An 18,995-nucleotide genomic window follows, 5' to 3' on the forward strand; every position below is an offset into this window, starting at 1 on the left:
CACTATGTTCGCCATGTGCCCTTACAGCGAGAGAGAAATGCTGACCATGTTCATCATGTGCCTTTCCACTTGAGAGAGAAACCCTGAACTTCAATGGACTTCTTGAATCAAGGTATCTTTCCCTATATGCCTTAGATTGGATATTTCTATAGACTTGCTTTAATTGGGATATTTCCACAGCCTAAAAACTGTTAACTTGAGATTTATTAAATTCCCCCTTTTAAAAGACATTCTGCTTCTGGTATATTGCATTCCAGCAGCTAGCAATCTAGAATAGGACTCTAATAAACTAATGAAGACCCACCTGAATGGGTGGAGTCACATCTCTATCTAAGCAAAGGGCCACACCTACAATTGGGTCTTGTCATTTCTGTGGGAGTAATGTACTCAAAAGGTTCCATGCAAATGGGTGTGTCACATCTCCATGGAAACAATCCAATACAAGCTTCCCACCTGAACAATAGGTCTGCCCCCCACAAGATTAGATCAGGATTAAAACATGGCTTTTCTGGGAACATAAAAGTTTCAAACCAGCACACACACCATACAATCCATTCTAAGTGTACTGTCAATGGCTCCGGGTATAATCACATAGTTTTACATTCACCACCACAATCTCTATAAGAACACTAACATTTCTTCTGAAAAGGAAGAAAAAAAATCCCATTCCCCTTCCTTATATTCCCCTCTTATTGACATTTAGCTTTGGTATATTGTCTTTGTTATAATCAATGAAAGAATATTACATATTTTAGACATTATGAGACATTATATCTTGATTCCTTTCTAAGAATAGTAGGGTTTTGAGTTATGATGCCTCAGCTTCTATTTACACAAATCTCAATCCATTTGGTTTAAGCAATAAGAAAATGGGTTGATTTCTACATCTGGAAGCCATTAGTTTATGATGTTTCCCAAAGCTGACTTTATCCAGTGATTCTGGCTCCATTTCTTTGTGGTTCCCTCAGTTCTATTCTCTGTGTGATGTTTTCATCCTTAGATTGCAAGACACGTAGAATTTCCTGGTTTCACATTGACAAACTAATATCCAGATGAAGAAAGAGGTTCACTCACTGATTTTCACATTAGAATAAGGAAATCTTGTTTTCTGAATTTCTAGATACATCTTCCCTTGATTTTTATTCCAAACTGGGTCACATGCCCATTGCTTAACCAGCCTCTATGGCCTTGAGAGTATCATGAATTTATTGACTTAGACTTGTCCATACACAAACTCATTAAAATGATGAAGAGAATAGGATTATCCTAATCCATTTAGATTAATCAGACTGACCTCTGAAGCTGGACTTCATGGCACTATGCAATAGCGGAAAGGCAGAATGGATAGTGGATCAATAACACCAACTACAACTGTGGGCATTCAGCTCACTATCTGAGTGCTAAATATTAGTAGTACTAAAACACTACTTTCACTTCCCTCTACCTTGTAATAGAATTATATCACCATGTTTATTTAAACCAATTAACAGGTTTACATTGTTATGATCATGAAGAAGATGGCAATAGAGTACTGAGTTTACTTTCTTTTGGTATACCATTTGTTTTACCTGGAATTTTTACTTGCTTCTTTTAAAAAATCCTGAAAAATTTACTTTTAATATATCTTCATATCAGTTTATCAGGAAGCTTACCTTCCAGTGGGGGAGAAAATAATAGACAAGTAAGCAATAATGTAACTATTAATCATCATCATTACCATGAAGGAAATAAACAAGGTTATTTGAAAAAGTGATGAGGCCCTCCTTACATAATGTTGTACAGAAGGCCTTGTTGAGGAAGTGACATCTGGACTGAGACCTAAATGATGACAAATAGTCCCACATGGGAAGAGCTGAGAAAAGCATTCCAGGCATACAAACAACCAGGGCAAAAGCCTACAAATGGGAAAGAATTTGGAAGGTATGAAGACAGAAAGGAGGCCAATTGCTGAAACTTAATGAAAAGGGGGACAATGAGAGGGATTAGGACTTTGAAGTGTTAGATTGAAATGAGATCATGCAGGCTCTTGCAGGATCATGAAAAGAAGCTTGACTTTTTCCTAAAGAGTATTAAGCAATGGAGCAAAATAATTTGTTCTATGTTTTAAAGATTCCCTCTGGTTTCTATTTGGAGAGAAGATATGGGAGAGTTGGGCAGAGAAGAAACAGAAGTAGGAAAAGTAGATGATCGTGTTCTAGTATAGCAGAGAGATGGCTAGAATAATAGACGATGTGGCTAGAATAAGGGAAATGGCAGTGGAAATGGAGAAAAGGTGAAAGTTTTGACATATAGTTTGGAAGGAGAACAAAACTATACTGACTGATTTTAAGCCTAGAGAGATTAGCTAGATCAATAGATGGGAGGGAGGGAGGAAGGAAGGGAGGGAGGGAGGGAGGGAGGGAGGAAGGAAGGAAGGAAGGAAGGAGGGAAGGAAGGAAGGAAGAAAAGAAGGAAGGAAGGAAGAAAAGAAGAGAAAAGGAAAGAAAGAAAGGTAGATAGATGATAGATAGATACTAGATATATACATATATACATGCATACATAACTCGCAAAATAAAAATCTAAGTGACAGCAGCACTGGAAAAAATTCTATAGGGTTTTAAAAGATGGAGAGATCATAGAACGTTGGTGTGGTCAGAGAATTTATGGAGCTGAAGCCTTGAAAGTGCAAATGGACTTTTAATGTGGGAGGAGGGTTAAATTCCAGGTAGAGGGAATATATGAGCCTCAGAGGAGGGATTAAAAATATGTCTTGGACATGATAACTAAATAATTTGGATAGGAAGGAAGTGGGATAAATGTAGAAAGCTGAGTGTGGTAAAAGTGTGGAGGGTTTCTGATGAGCCAGGCTAAGGAATTTCAATTCTTAGTCACTATGTCATTGCTATCATTTAATAATTAAAAGAGAGTAATGGGAAAATCAGTGCAAAGATCTACTTACATTGCTGAATGAGACATTTATAGTCTTATGGGAAAATTAAAATTCAAATGTAATATAGTCACATTTATTAGTAAAGTATTAACCAGAATCAATAGACTCACAAGAATTCCATATTTAAGACGGGAGGCAAGTTACAGGGTTTAATCTTTTGAAATGCAAATCTTAGATAATCACTAATTGAACTAATTTATATGGCACTAACCATGTCACCCCTAGGCCCTATTCTAATGTCAGGATAAGATCCCACCATATCTGCAGTTCATGCATGTGTTTAGGAACATCACCATCTCTGAAGCTTGCAATATTGAGTTTGAGGCCATTGAAGATATTAAGAACTAATTTATTCAGAATAATAAATACTTTAACAATTACCTATAGTTACTAATTGCTAGTCCCAAGAAATTATCACAGCCACAACTGATGATTTAAAAATTTTTTTAAATATTTTTTGTTTGAACAGGTAATATAGTCACATAATTCAGAAGCTCCAAAAATATACAGAAATTGAAATTCTTACTCCCACTCCTGTACCCTCCATCAAGTTCTCCCACTATCCATGCATGATAGGATACTTCTTTTATTAGTTTCTTATGTATCCTTTCAGTGTTCTTTTAAACAGATACAAATAAATACAAACACATGCCACTTAGAAGTAATTTCATTTTCATTGAGTTAATTTATACTAGGATTACCCACTATTCTCTTAGAAGCCATTTAGTGCATCATTCTATGATGTTTTCCAACATTCACGGACATCTAAAACATATTCCCAAGCGACCATCTTCCTTGCAGCAGTTTTATTGGACTGTACTTTGTCCTATAATGATAGATTTTTAGAAAAAATAAGTTTGAACAATTTTGAAAATGTCTAACTTTATTAATGTTTTGTCACTTAAAACTGCTTCATAATTTAACCATGTAGACTTATAGGACATCAAAGCTAGGCAAGGTAATGGTATTTATTTTCCCTGTCCTTTAAATATACCTCTTTGTCTCCATTAATCATTTCATATGACTCCTGAAGCTCTTCTACCACCTTCTCTGGAAGTTTTGTTAGTGACATATATATCTTACTTAATGCAATTTTCACTTAAATTTCTCTAATTAAAGTGATATTAACTAGACAGAGGGGAAAAACCTAGATGAGCCATAATAACAAATGTCAAGAAACTGTAAAATCAGCTTGATATTTTAAAAGAAGCATTCAAGCCATATATCATAATTGTTAAATCAAGTCTACTTCAAATTTCAGGTAGGTGGAAAGTTAAAACCTATGGAAAAATTAAAAGATAAAAAGAAACAAAGAAGCTTCCAGCCAAAGGAGTATTCCTCAAATCAGAGTTAATACAAAAATTAGTACATGAGTGCTTACTCTACTGAAGACACACTAGTGTTTTTGCTGTTGTACAACATACCAACCCCCACGCTGGCTTTCGGGCTTTTGTCCTTGCTCTTTCTTCTACTGGAATGTCCCTTCCCTTGCCAAATACATGTAAGTCTCTCTTCTTTCCTTTATTCAGGTATTGGCTTAGATGTCTGTTACCTCATCAGAGAGACTCTCTTTGGCTCTCTGTTCAAAATATCCCCATTACCCTGTATCTCCCTCAGTATGTCCTTTTTTTAGGCGCACTTACCTGATATACCTGATATAATATATATTCATTTTCTGGTTCCCTTCATAGCAATATAAGTTCCAAAATGCAGGAACTTTCAGTTCTACCAATGACCAGCCTTCTACTGCCATCCATTTTCTAAAGTAAACTTTAGTTCCTGGTTTACTATCATTTCCTTTCCAAGCCTACACATAGTCATTTTTGATGACTCAAAATATATGTGGATGAATCACCTAACACAATTGTCTCTTAGATACTTAACCTCATCACCTCCAAAGACTATTACTCAACCTCAGTTCACATCCTGGACTAAACCTGGGTCATGTAAACACCGGTAATGCACTACCACTGAAATATCAATTTGAGAATGCTTATCAGGCAACCTTCTATTCTTTCAGCTCAGTTTAGTTTGAGCTGAACTTCAATTCATTGACTCCATTACTGTTTTCACTTTCATGCTGTGCCAGTTTGAAAATACTATGTACTCTAGAAAAGCCATGTTTTAATCCTGATTCAATCTTGTGGATTTTATTTTTATTCTGACTCAATAATGCATGCTGGAAAACTTTTTATTTTTATTTTTTTATTTTTTATTAATTAAAAAAAATTACAAGAAACACAAACATTCCCAACACATACACTCAGCAATTCACAATATCATCACATAATTGCATATTCATCATCGTGATCATTTCCCAGAACATTAGCATCAATTCAGAAAAAGAAATAAAAAGACAACAGAAAAATATAACAAACAGAGAAAAAAAAATTTACATGCCATACCCCTTACTGATCCCATTCATTGATCACTAGCATTTCAAACTAAATCTATTTTAACATTTGTTCCCCCTATTATTTATTTTTATTCCATATGTTCCTCTCATCTGTTGACAAGGTATATAAAAGGAGCATCAGATACATGGTTTTCACAGTCACACAGTCACATTGTGAAAGCTATATCATTATACAATCATCATCAAGAAACATGGCTACTGGAACACAGCTCTACATTTTCAGGCAGTTCCCTCCACATGCTAGAAAACTTTTGATTAGATTATCTGCAGGGGCATGTGACATGCCCAGTTGTGGGGGTGTCCTTTTGATTAGATGGAGATGTGACTCCACCCATTCAAGGTGGGCATTGATTAGTTTACTGGAATCCTTTAAAAGGGGAACCATTTTGAAGACAGTCAAAAATGACAAAAGCCTCAGAGCCAACAGATAAGAGCAGATGTAGATGCTTGGAGAACAGTTTCTTTAGAGAACAGAGACCAGGATATTTGGAGATGCCTGGAGCCCAGGAGACATCACCATGAGATGTTAACAAGCCGGAACCTGGAGAGAGCCAAGGGATGCCAAGAGATGAAAGCCAGCTCCCAAGAAGCAAGGTGAGGAATCCCCATAGGAACAGACACTGAAAACATTGGAGCCTGTGCTGGTTTGAAAGGATGTATGTCCCCTAGAAAAGCCATGTTTTAATCAAAATCCCATTTCGTAAAGGCAGAATAATCCCTATTCAATACTGTATGTTTGAAACTGTAATGAGATCATCTCCCTGGAGATGTGATTTAATCAAGAGTGGTTGTTAAGCTGGATTAAGTGATGACATGTCTCCACTCATTTGGGTGGGTCTTGATAAGTTTCTGGAGTCCTAGAAAAGAGGAAACATTTTGGAGAATGAGATATTCAGAGAGAGCACAGAAGAACGACATAGCCACGAGAAGCAGAGAGTCCACAAGCCAGTGACCTTAGGAGATGAAGAAGGAAAACACCTCCCGGGGAGCTTCATGAAACAGGAAGCCAGGAGAAAAAGCTAGCAGATGATGTCTTGCTTGCCATGTACCCTTCCAGCCAAGAGAGAAACTGTGACTGTGTTTGCCATGTGCCTTTCCAGATGAGAGAAAAAAACCTGGACTTCATCGGCCTTCTTGAACCAAGGTATCTTTCCCTGGATACCTTTGATTGGACATTTCTATAGACTTGTTTTAATTGGGACATTTTCTCAGCCTTAGAACTGTAAACTAGCAACTTATTAAATTCTCTTTTTTAAAAGACATTCTGATTCTTGTATATTGCATTCCAGCAGCTAGCAAACTAGAACAGAGCCTAAGAGCAAGGGACCTGCAGATGCCAGCTACGGGACTTACCAGCTGACAGAGGTATTTCTGATCCACTAACTTTCCTTGAATTAAGGTATCTTTCCCTGGATGCCTTACTTTGGACATTTTTATAGGCTCAGTACTGTAAACTTATAACTTATTAAAAGCCATTCCAGTTTTGCACATTACATCCTGGCAACTTACAAACTAACACATATGCTTACTCAGTTTTGATTTCATGGCTCCTTATTATAACCATCTGTCTTAGTTTGCTAGGGCAAACTAGGGAATTTATTGTTTCAGTTTTAGAGACTAGAAGTGCAAAATCAAGGTGTCAGCAAGATAATGCTTTCTTCCAAGCTTTCTAGTGGTGGCTTTCTAGTAAGCAATGCATAACTCAGTCTCTGCTTCTGTTTTTGGCTATCTCTCTCCCCATCGTCCCCCACTGTCTCTTACTACAGTGTCCAAATTTCCTGCTTATAAGGATGCCTGGTCATATTAGATTAAGGCCCACACTGACTCAGTTTGTCCTCACCTTAACTAATAACATCTACAAAGATCCTGTTTACCTATGGGGTTCACAGCCACAGAACCAGGGGCTAGAACTTGAACACGTCTTTATGGGCAACACGATTCAATCCATGACACCATACCTATTCAAACATAATGACTGTCTTGGCCCTATCTCCCTCTGCTTAACTCACATGGCAAAAACCAAAACCTGCTTGAACTCATTTACTTCTCTGTGCACAGACCCAAGCAACTTAATAAGGAAAGAAAACTAGCCGATTGGCTTCTCTTTAAATTCATAACCACAGACCACAAAAGAACAATCTAGCCAATCTGGCAACCCTACTACGCTTCCCAAGGAAGTTCATCGTCACATTCTTTGAGGTAAAAATGTCATATTTTTTCCTGTTTCCTGAAATCACTTAACCTTGCCTATTCTCAGCTGATAACCCTACTCCATGATTCATTTCAAATGAGAAGCCATCAGAGACCATTTACCCTATTTTCATTCCAACAAGTATTCAAACTTCTCTGCACCTGTACAAACCTCCTCAGTTTTCTTCTGTTAAAACTGGAAAAGTGTCATTTCTCTTATCATAGGAAATTCTAATTCTTGACACCTATCTTTTCTTCTCAACATTTCACTTTAACTTTCCCACTCACCTACTTTTCAGCACCAAGTGTTTACTCCTTGCTTATATAATTTCTGCCAATAAAAATATGTTAGTATTTTCTACCTTTTAAAAAAAATCCCTCTTTGGCTCTTTCATCTATCACCACCCCACCCCTCTCTATCCTTTTTACAGTAAATAATTAAAAAATAACAACAGTTTCCTTTCCCACTCTTCTCATACTTAACTACCATCAATACTGCTAGCTACTTATTTTTGTATTTATGTCCACATTTCCAAATAATGTGCTTATGCTGCTATTTATTGATTTATAAATTTAAATGCTAACTATATGGTAAGAGGACCTCAGCTTAAGTAGTTACTTCAAAATTTATCTTGATTCCTTCTTCTTTACATAACCAAATACCCCTCTAATCCTAATGCCCATTATATATTAAATTAGCTTATCAGTTGAAGAGCTAAAGGATGGAGAGCCAGTTTCCACCCTTGCTATTATTATCCACTACCTCATAGTAGCTAGAATAATCTTGTCAAAAGTAAATCAGATTATGCTACTCTTCTGTATAGAAACTTTCAACGGCATCCTCTTGTGTTTGGAATTAAACCCCAAATGTTTGCCATAGTCCACAAGACTCTAAATCATAGTGGACTCTTTGTCTCTTCAACATAATATCAACTCAACTTCTCACTTTCCAAGCCTTAGCTATACCTGCCTCCTTTCAGTTTTTCAGAAGTGACAACCCCACCCTAATTTAGGATCTTTGCACTTATTTTCCAACCCTCCTCTCCATATGCTTTTTTCTAAACAGGTTCCATCTTATCCTTCTGGCTACTGTGCAAGGAAGCCTTCTCTGACCACCATAACCCTCCTCCCATTTAAGTATGTCTCTCCTTACTTGCTCTATCATTACTGCAACTTTCCTTTTTATAACTCATCCCAATCTTTAACCATGTTACTTTCTTATTCATCAAGACTCTCTCCTCAGTCTCCCTCAATCTATAATATCAATTCCAACTGAGAAAAGCTTGTGCCCACCTTAACAAAGTTTTCTTGGTATCTGGCCTAAAGATAGGCATATAGCAGCCCTCAAGAAATATTTGAATGAATTCTGCAACCTGTGGACCAAAATATAAATTTAACTAGACCAACTAGAGCATATATGGCATTCAGCAGGAGTGGGATAGTAAATAATAGGCCCTTAATATTTTTTTTTGCTTTTATAAAGAGGATTCATAAGGTTACAAGCCTATAGTTCTAAAGCCATGGAAATAACCGAAAGAAGACATTAATAAGATACCTGGACACATGACTGGCATCTGCTGGTCCTTGCTCCTGGTTCATTGCTTTCAGCTTCTGATTCCAGTGGCTTTCTCTCTCTAAGCATCCGTGGGTTCTCTCTTGGTTTCTTCAGGAAAACTCTGGCTTTCATATCTTAGCTTCTCTCAGCTCTCTCCAGGTTCTGGGTCCTTCAGGTTATATGAGTCTTTGCTTATACATTTTGTCTCCAAGCATCTGTGGGTCCTCTCTCTCTCTCTTTTTTTAAATACAATTTTATTGAGATATATTTACATACCTCATAATCACCTAAAATACACAATTAATGGTTCACAGTCTCATCACATAGTTGTGCATTTATCATCAATTGATTTTTGAACATTTTCATTACTCCAAAAGTAATAAAAATAAGAATATAAAAGTAAAAAAGAACACCCAAAACATCCCATACGTCTTATCCACTCCTCTTATTTTATTGTCTTTATTTTCTTGCTTATCTGTCCATGCACTGGATAAAGGGAGTGCCAGTCACAAGGTTTTCACAATCACACGGTCACATCCTAAAAGCCATATAGTTACACATTAATCTTCAAGAGTCAAGGGTATTGGGTGGTGCAATGGTGGCTCAGCAGGGAGAATTCTCGCCTGCCATGCCAGGGACCCAGGTTTGATTCCCAGTGCCTGCCCATGTCAAAAACAACAACAACAAAAAAATCAAGGGTATCGAATCTGTTCTACAACTAATTGTTGCAATGTACTTTAAATTTATTGCTTTTATGTATATATGCTATTTAAAAAGAAGGAAGAGTATAACAGAGAAGATAGGATTTAACAACTGAATATGACTGCTGAATCATTATATTGATATTTCAGTTGATCTCCAGTGTCTTGGAGAAGCTAGAAGAAAAAACAAAAAATTGTGGAACTGTAACCTATACCAAACTTTAAAATCTGTTCTATAACTACTTGTTAAAATGTACTTGGAAATTTATTGCTTTTTTGTATATATTTTATATTTCAAAATTTTAAAAAGTTAAAAACAAAAAAAATGAGTATTATTTATTATCAGTTCTCCAGTAGGGGGTTTTAATGATTTTTAAATAAGCTGTTCCAAAACTTTAAAAAAAAAAAAGAATCAAGGGTATTGGATGATAGTTCTACAGTTTCAGGCATTGCCCTCTAGCTACTGCAACACCAAAAACTGAAAAAGACTATCTATATAATGATTAAGAATGAACTCCAGAATGACCTCTTGACTCTATTTGAAATCTCCCAGCCACTAAAACTTTGTTTTTCTTCCCCCTTTTAGTCAAGAAGTCTTTCTCAATCCCATGATGCCAGGCCAGACTCATCCCTGGGAGTCATGTCCTACGTTGCCAGGGAGAATTACACCCCTGGGAGTCAAGTCCCATGTAGGTGAGAGGGCAGTGAGTTTACCCAGGGAGTTGGCTTAGAGAGAGAGAGGCCACATCTGAGCAACAAAACAGGTTCTCTTGGGGTGACTTTCTCAGGTAATTATAAGTAGTCTTTGCCTCTCCTTTGCAGGAATAAGTTGTATAAGGGCAGGCCCCAAGATCAAGGGCTTGGCCTCTTAAATTTGTTGTCCCCAATGTTCATGAGAATATCAGGTCTTCTTCAAGTAAGGAAGTTTAATCTTTCTACTTTTTTCCCAGTCCCTCAAGGGGATTTTGCAAACACTTTTGAATCTTCTGCCCAGATTACTGTGGGATGTTTTAGGACATCACACTAACCTGTATAAACCAACAAGATCTCACTTCTTATTCAAGGTTCCATGTAATTGTGGTATTTGAATAAACTGACCATACAAGTTAAATTACATAGTGTGCTACAGAAAATATAAATTTTGCACCAAATAAACACCTCTTCCTTTGGTCTCGCTCAGAAGTTGAATTTTTAAAATACAATCAAAATCATTCTTTACTCTGTATTCTGATCTACCTTAGCCCTAATCAGATCAGCTTCATTCATATTTCTAATTGAAGTCTATTCTATTGTTCAGCTTTTAAATAGTTGCTGTATGGGGTAATGCAGACTTTCATAGCTGCAGAAATCTAGCTCTGAGTCTCAGGTGTCACTCAGATACTCAAAGTTCCAGGAAATGACCAGGTTTTACACCAAGAGCTCAGCATCTCAAAATTTAGAAATAACAGTTACAACTCTGGAAGAGATGTGACTGCTGTAAGAGTTTACAATCTAGGAACCTTTATAATAGGCGTTCACCTGATAACTTATGCTTTCAAATTCAATTTCAGAGTTTGCACATTATAGTTAGTCCATATTAGGGAGGCAGTTTAATATTTGTCTTTCCATTCCTGGTTTATTTCACTCAACATAATGTCCTCAAGGTTCATTCACCTAGTTGCATGCCTTACAGCTCAAAATCTTACAAAGCATGAGGTTATTGACCTGTTTTCCTAACCGTTATTCTGGCTACACCTATTTGGATTCCTTTTTACAGAATCCAAAGAATCCTGAGAAGAGATACTGAGGTTCCTCATTTGGGGCAGAGCTACCATATTCTGGCTGGTACAGACTCCACAGTACTGAAGAAGAAGAGGTGCCTGAAAAGCTGAGTTTACTGCAGATTTGGGGTTTTTATGGCATCCAACTGCTCTACTGAGGAGGACTGCCTGCCAATTTTCTTTTGGGGACAAAAAGGGGACATTCCTTTTATATTTAGCTTAGTGGGTCAAGTTTTTCCTTAAGTTGTCAATTCTATTAGACTTCTGTTTCTTAGCAAGAGCTGAGACTCTGCCCATCCCTACTGCTCTCTGCTTTGGCCTCAAAACATACAAGGGAAAAAATGGGCATAACAGCTTGCAATTTACCTTTTAGTGATATCCTTGGACACATAATGCATTCCAAGCCTAGTGGCTATTGATAAGCAGTGTTAGGGAACGTCATATTTTTGTAAGGCGTGGAAGGGGATAGGCAGTGGAAAGTGTTTTGGAAGAAGTTGAGGAATTGGCGTTCCTGAATATCACTTCCTCCTTCCTTGAGAGTCCTATACCTATTGCCAAGATTCTATTTTCTGCTGTTAAATGTAAAACCTTCAATGTTAGAAAAAATGTGGCAAAAATTATGTTGCAATTCAAAGAGTCTCGAGTAATTTCTTGATACAATCTTTATATTCTTAGACCACAAACTACAGGTAGAATGGTTTCTGATAATTGTCAAACTTAGTGAATTTAGCAATTTGCTCTAATATACTTTTATCTGAGAATCTTGAGAATTCTTCTAGTTTCTAATGTAGTTTTTGAAAGTCCATATGTAATAACCAACACACTATAACATCTTTTTTTTTTTTTAATTTTTGCATGGGCAGGCACAAGGAATCGAACCCAGGTCTCCAGCATGGCAGGCGAGAACCCTGCCTGCTGAGCCACTGTGGCCTGCCCTATAACATTTTTATTTTGGGCTACCAAGCTCTCTAGTGCCCTACCTCAGTGATTATATAGTCTTGAGTTCCAAGACACTATTGGAGCAAGCCCAGGCAAAGATTCACTACTTCATAACCAAGTTAATCAGTCCCCATCATTATTAAGTCAGCTTCAGTTTCTCTGCTATCTGTTATCTGCAACCTCAGTCATAGCCAAATACTGAGGCAGGGCTCTTTCGGTTGCCTTTAGCTAAAACCCAGTCAAGTTAACTTTAGCAAAGAGATGAAATTTTGTCTTAAGAATAAATTATGAGAATTCAAAGATAAGGAGTAGTCAACTCTCTCAAGGGACTGAGATCAGGATCCAGAAAGCTGTCAGGAACCAAGGCAGTTATTGTATCTGTGTCAGATATGTCAACACTGCTTTATAAGAGCACAGCCTCTGGAGTATGCTTAGGTCTGTATTCCAGCTTCACTAGGATGAGGCAAGGAAGAATCTTCCCTACATGTTTCACAGGGAGCATGATCCTTCCGACACCTTGATTTTGGACTCCTAGTGGTTGGAGGGGATAGAGCAAGCATTGGACCACACAGGATTATTTCTCAGGCCTTGAAATCTAATAGAATATCCCTGCTGGGTTTGATTTGCTTGGGAACTGTGACTCCTTTTCTCTTTCCAATTTCTCCCTTTTGGAGTGGGAATGCCTATCCTATGCCCATTCCATCACTGCATTTTGGAAGCAGATAATTTGTTTTCTAGGATTCACAGGTCCACAGATGGAGAGGAATTTGGCCCAGGAATGGGCATACACAGAATCTCACCCAAACATGATTTAGATCATTTAGAAGATGAGAATTTGTACTTAGAGTTGATGCTGGAGTAAGACTTTTGGGGATGTTTGGATGGGGTGAATGTATTTTGCATGTGGCAGGACATGAATGTGGGGGGTGTGTGTGTGCAGGGGCAGGCAGAGGATGAGTCTTCTGTGTTGTATATCCGATATATTCAATCCCTAACCCCCAGTCTCATGAATGTGTCCTTATTTGGAAATAGGATCTTTGATAATGTGGTTATATGAAGCCAAAATGAATTAGTTATGCCCTAATCCACTATGACTGGTTCCTTATAAGAAATTTGGAACCAGAGACAGACATAAGGGGGAAGAACAGCTGGTGACAACAGAGGCAGAGATTGAAGTGCTATATCTCCAAGGCAAGGATTGCCAAGGACTGCCAGCAAACACCAAAAGCTAGAAGAGGAAAGGAAAGATTGTGCCCTCCCCTACATATTTCAGTGGGAGCATGATCCTGCCAAAACCAGTTTTAGACTTATAATCTCCAGAACTATGAGGCAATAAATTTCTGTTGTTTAAATCCACTTGGTCTGTGGTATTAAGGAAAGGAAGATAAAGTTCACAAAATTTAAATGTACAGCTCAATGAAGGTTTTCATATAAAAACACTCATGCAACTACCATACAGATCAAGATATAGAATATTTCCATCATCCCAGAATACTCTCTTGTGCCCCTTTCTAGTCAATACCTATCCCAGAGGCAACTACTATCCTGACTTCTATCATCATTAGTTTTACTTGTTCTTGAACTTCATGTAAATTGAATTATATAGTATGTATTCTTGTACCTATTTCATTCAACACAATGTCTGTGAGAACTATGTATATTATCGTGTGCAGCAGTTTATTATTCTTTATTCTTGGATAGCATTACCTCATATGAATATATTGCACTTTAGTTTTTAATCTACTCTTCTCTTAATGAAGATTTAGAGTGTTCCAATTTGGGGTTATAAATTAATCAAGCTACTATAAATTTTTTAACATTTTTTGAATTATGAAATATATGTATAAAACAAAGAAAAACAATAATTTTCAAAGTACACTTCAACAAGTAGTTACAGAACAGATTTCAGAGTTTGTTATGGGTTACCATTCCATTATTTCAGATTTTTCTTTCGAGCTGCTCAAAAACACTGGAGGTTAGAAGGAATATTTAGTGATTTAGCCGTCATACTCATTTAAGTCCTATTTTCTGTTTTACACCTTCCTCCTCTCCTCTGATCCCTCTCCCAATCTACAGAGATCTTTAGGCAATGATGACTTTTTCTTCTTGAGGAGGGGTGTCGGCACTAAAGAATAGGGGGATGTAATTAATTGATAATCTTGGAGAGACTGGTCTCTCTGGGTTTCAGGATTTATCTGACCTAGGAACCCTCTGGAAATGATAGGTTCCAGGAAAGCAAACTTAGTGCATGAAACTTTTATAGTCTCAGTTCAAGCCCTAGGTGTTCCGAAGAGTTAACAGGAGTGATGCTGGTTGGGGTTTAGCAAACCATGGCAACCAGCACTATCTAACCAAAGCTCGCATAAGAATAGCTCTAGAATAGCCTCTAGTGGACAAATACATTCACTTCTCTTGGGTATACATGCAGGAGTGCAATTGCTAAGTTATTGGGTAGAAATAAGTTCAGCTATAATGGATGCTCCCTATTTCCATAATGGTTGTAACCAATTTACACCCTTACCAGCCACGAAATTTTGTTTTTATTTTTTTTAATAATATTAAAAGGTAAAGTAACATTCATTTTGCTAGTCACACTTAGTTCTGCAAAATGATTTTTTTTTTTTTCCTGAGGCTCTTTGATTGCCGGCTATAAGCAAATTTGAATTTAGGCTAAGTTCTTTGGGAGAGCAGACCTCATTCACTAGCACTCTTATCAAACCACAATCTCTATCTCTGTTAAGATCTCACTGAAAAATACTAAATAGTCTGCTATCCTTTTTAGGATTTCTCAACATTGGTATTATTGATGGTTTGGCCCAGATAATTCCTTGTTGTGGGGGCTGTTCAGTGCATTTAAAGAATTTTAGCAGTACCCCTGCTCTCTACCCGCTACATTTAAAAATCTCATCTCCTTGTACTATAACAACCAAAAATGTTTCCAGATTTTTAAAATATCCCATTGGGGGTGGGGAGCAACCTCTCCTGCTCCAGTTAAGAACCACAAAACCAAAAAAAAAGAACCACAAAAATCATGTTTTATAAGTGTTCTTGCTTCTCTACACTTAATTTAAACAAAATGCTGAAAGAATCAGTGCAGTGTTAATAGGATATTGATAGTTTTCAGCACCAGTGGCACATTAGAATCACCTTGGAGAGCTTCTAAAGAATGTATACTTTGGAACAATAGGATAGAATTTCTTGAGGTGAAACTTGAGCATTTTTATTGTAAAGCTCCTCAGGTGCTTTTAAAATTTTGCCATTTTTGAGTGCCACCTTCTTAATATATTACTCTTCCCAGGAACAGATGCTGTAAAACAGCTCTCTAACAATGACTTTTCAATCATCAGTAGAAGAGACATATATTTGGAAATAGGGAGTTCTCAGAAACTAAAATCCCCTTAAGTGACCATCCATAGCCCATCAACAGTGGTATCTAGTGTTCAGTAGCAGACTGAAAAAATAGAATTACATATTTTTTGCCAAATTAAGATTTCTTAAATCTTCACGGATTTATCTTTTTGAATAATTAATATGTGCCAATCCTTACAGCTACTTCTTATACCTAACTCTTCTTTCAGATATTATGCATCTCTCAAAAGGCACTTTACATTGTCTTTGAAACAGCTTACATCTTTCACCTAAAAACAAAAAAAAAATCCACAAAAAGCAATCAAAAAAATTTATATATCCTACCAAATCAAATCAACTTCCCTGAAAGAGAAGTCTAGACTCACTGATTCCATTTCTTTATCACATCACATTCCATTCCAATCTATTACTCCAAAAAAAAATCATCCTTGTAAAGGTAACCAGGAACTGTGATATCATGAAATCCAATGGATACTATTCAGGCCTATTTTACATAACTTTTCAACAGAACTGGACACATATTTACCACTCCACCTCGAAGCAGTTATTCCTTGGTCCTCCATCACACAACACCCTTCTGTCAACTGAATCTCCTTATCCACTTCATTTACTTCTATCTGACGACAAATTGATGGAAGTACTTCATGGCACATTCTTGTCTTCATGTATACACAAGACTTTAATTTCTCACTACATACTATCAGTTTTTATTTTCAATCTAGATCTCTCTTCTTGATTCTAGATTCTATCTAAAACCCTCCTAAATGACTCAAAAGCATCAGAAATTCAATTAATCCTACACTAAACTCATGATCTCCCCACTCATTCATTTTCAAATACATCACTAGTCAGGTGAATGTCATCATTAGCCATCAATGTAGTTTCCCTCCTTTTTCTAACCCTAAATCCAACCCCATCAACTGTCCTGCAGACTTTTCTTTGCACATCTACTTCTCTTTATCTCCATTACATTACTCTGATTCATCACGTCAGTTTCTAACCTTTTCTAAAAACCCTACTATAGCTGCCAAACTAATGTAATACTGTATCTATTTTGACCTGCCCCTAACTCTTTTGAAATTTACAGCTAGAGTAAAAATTTCCATCTGAAAATCCAATCAAATTACCATTCTGCTTAAAAACCTTCAAAAGTTTCCCATTACTTCAAGGAAAGAATCTTCCAATACTCCTTTATCTAACATTTAGGCCCCTATATAGCTCATCTTCCTCAGATGCTGTCTGCTCCAGCAATACCATGCTTCTTGCAGTCCATAATAGATTTGGTGCACCATGTAATTTATCATCCAAATCAAGACATTCTGAAAGTAAAAAGGATCTGTTCTTGGCAAACTGGGATCTTGCTCCCGAATTGCCCACCTTGTTTCTTCTACCTGGAAAGATCTTTGCTTCCCTCTTTTGCCTATCCAAGTCATACTAATTCTTGAGTTCCAAGAGTGTCACTTTCTTTCCTGGCTAGAGTTCTCTATTATGGGTTTTCATTGTACTATATCATTCTTCATGTTTTTCTCAGTTGTGATTTTATACTGTGATTGTTTCCTGTCATAGACTTTAATCCTCTGTCTGTGCTCACCCTAATGTCTAACAAAATATCTAGTATATAATAAAGTTTTACATATTTACTGAATAAATGCCAATATGTGCTGAGGACATATTGTACAAACAGAAATACTGTATTATAATGCAATGACACACCGTATTATAATGTGAAACGATCAATTCAATGTCCAGATAATTGCCTGGCAAGTCTCAATAGGGTGTCAGTACAATGGTGTCATGGCACTTGACAGTTTCTGACAATTTAAACGAACAAACCTACAAGAGAGAATGATCCATAAGATGGACCAAAGAGATATTTTTCCAATGACCTGAAGTCAAGAGATGGTCCCTGTAGCCAGAGTGTCGATGACTGCTAGGAATAATGGGAAGTTATGATCAGGTCAGACCAAAGCTAAGCAACTGAAAGGCTAAGCAATTAAAATATTATATATGGAGTTCTGGTTGACCAAGATGGTGGTGTAATATGCTCCATGGTGCTTTCCCCACAAGATCTTTAAACAACTTGCAAAAACTGGCAGGGCTGTCTTCCTCAGAGCTCTGGAAAACAGAGTTTCAATAACTGGGCAAGTGTTGAATCAAGAAAACACAGCATTAAAATAAATGGTAGAAGTTCACATTACGATTGCTGATCCCTTCCCCATCTCCTCCCCAGCAGTGTGTGTCCCTGGCCCTGTTCCAGAGGGAGTAGAGTAACCACAATGTGCATACTGCAGTGCTTGCATGTCAGTACCAAGCTATTGGGAGCAGCATGAAAGATTGAACCAGGAAACTAGTCTCTAGCTTGCTCTCCCAGAACTTGCCCTACACACAGAAGCAACTTTCAGACCCTAAAGCAGTGTAAGAAATAATTAAGTCAAAGCCGCCTGGGGCAAATGATTACTACCTTTAAGTCTACAATGGAGAACTCTGGGATAGAGGGGTCATTCAGATTCCTGTAAATGGTGGAATACCTAAGGCTACACGTAAACAAAAGCTCAGGACAAGACACAAGCCCTGAAAAGACAGACAAAATTCTGTACTTCATATTTGCCTTGGGCTGATCTTCTTAATAGGAGAGCTGAACTCTGAAGGAGAGCACCAGTCACCACAGACCTAACTTGCAAAGAATGTGAAAGCTGTTTTTTGCATTGGTTTGTTTTTGTTAGCTCTTGGACCTCAAGGAAATCACCAATGTATAGTACTAGCTGGTAAAAATTTAAGGAACCAACAACACAGGGACTAAATACCAGAGATGACACTTTAATATATTAAAATGTTCAGTATAAAACCAAAGATGACAAGACAAAGAGACAGGAAATGAAGTACTAACTAAAGGAAAAGGATAAAAATCATGAAACCATCAATGAAAATGACCAGACTTTGGACCATCTGGACAAAGACTTTAAAAAAATGAACCCCAATATGTTCAAGGAAATAAAGGAAAGCACAGAGAAAGAACTAGAGGATATCAGTTAAACAATAAAAGAACAACATGAGAACCTCAAGAAAGAGACAGAACTTTTAAAAAGGAATTAAACAGTAATATTGGAGTTGAAGACCATAATAACTGAAATGA

General features: G+C 37.1%; 1 long non-coding RNA gene across 2 annotated transcripts in view; it reads right to left on the minus strand.

The window, feature by feature from the left end:
* Positions 1-18,995, minus strand: part of LOC143665548 (uncharacterized) — an 84,399-nt gene that overhangs the window by 56,151 nt on the left and 9,253 nt on the right. For both annotated transcript variants that reach the window (XR_013167048.1, XR_013167049.1), the window contains exon 2: positions 9,094-9,380. This is a non-coding gene — a long non-coding RNA (uncharacterized LOC143665548). The remainder of the gene's footprint in view (positions 1-9,093; positions 9,381-18,995) is intronic.

The sequence above is a fragment of the Tamandua tetradactyla genome, chromosome 21 (genome assembly GCF_023851605.1).
Source record: "Tamandua tetradactyla isolate mTamTet1 chromosome 21, mTamTet1.pri, whole genome shotgun sequence".
NCBI lineage: Eukaryota > Metazoa > Chordata > Mammalia > Pilosa > Myrmecophagidae > Tamandua > Tamandua tetradactyla.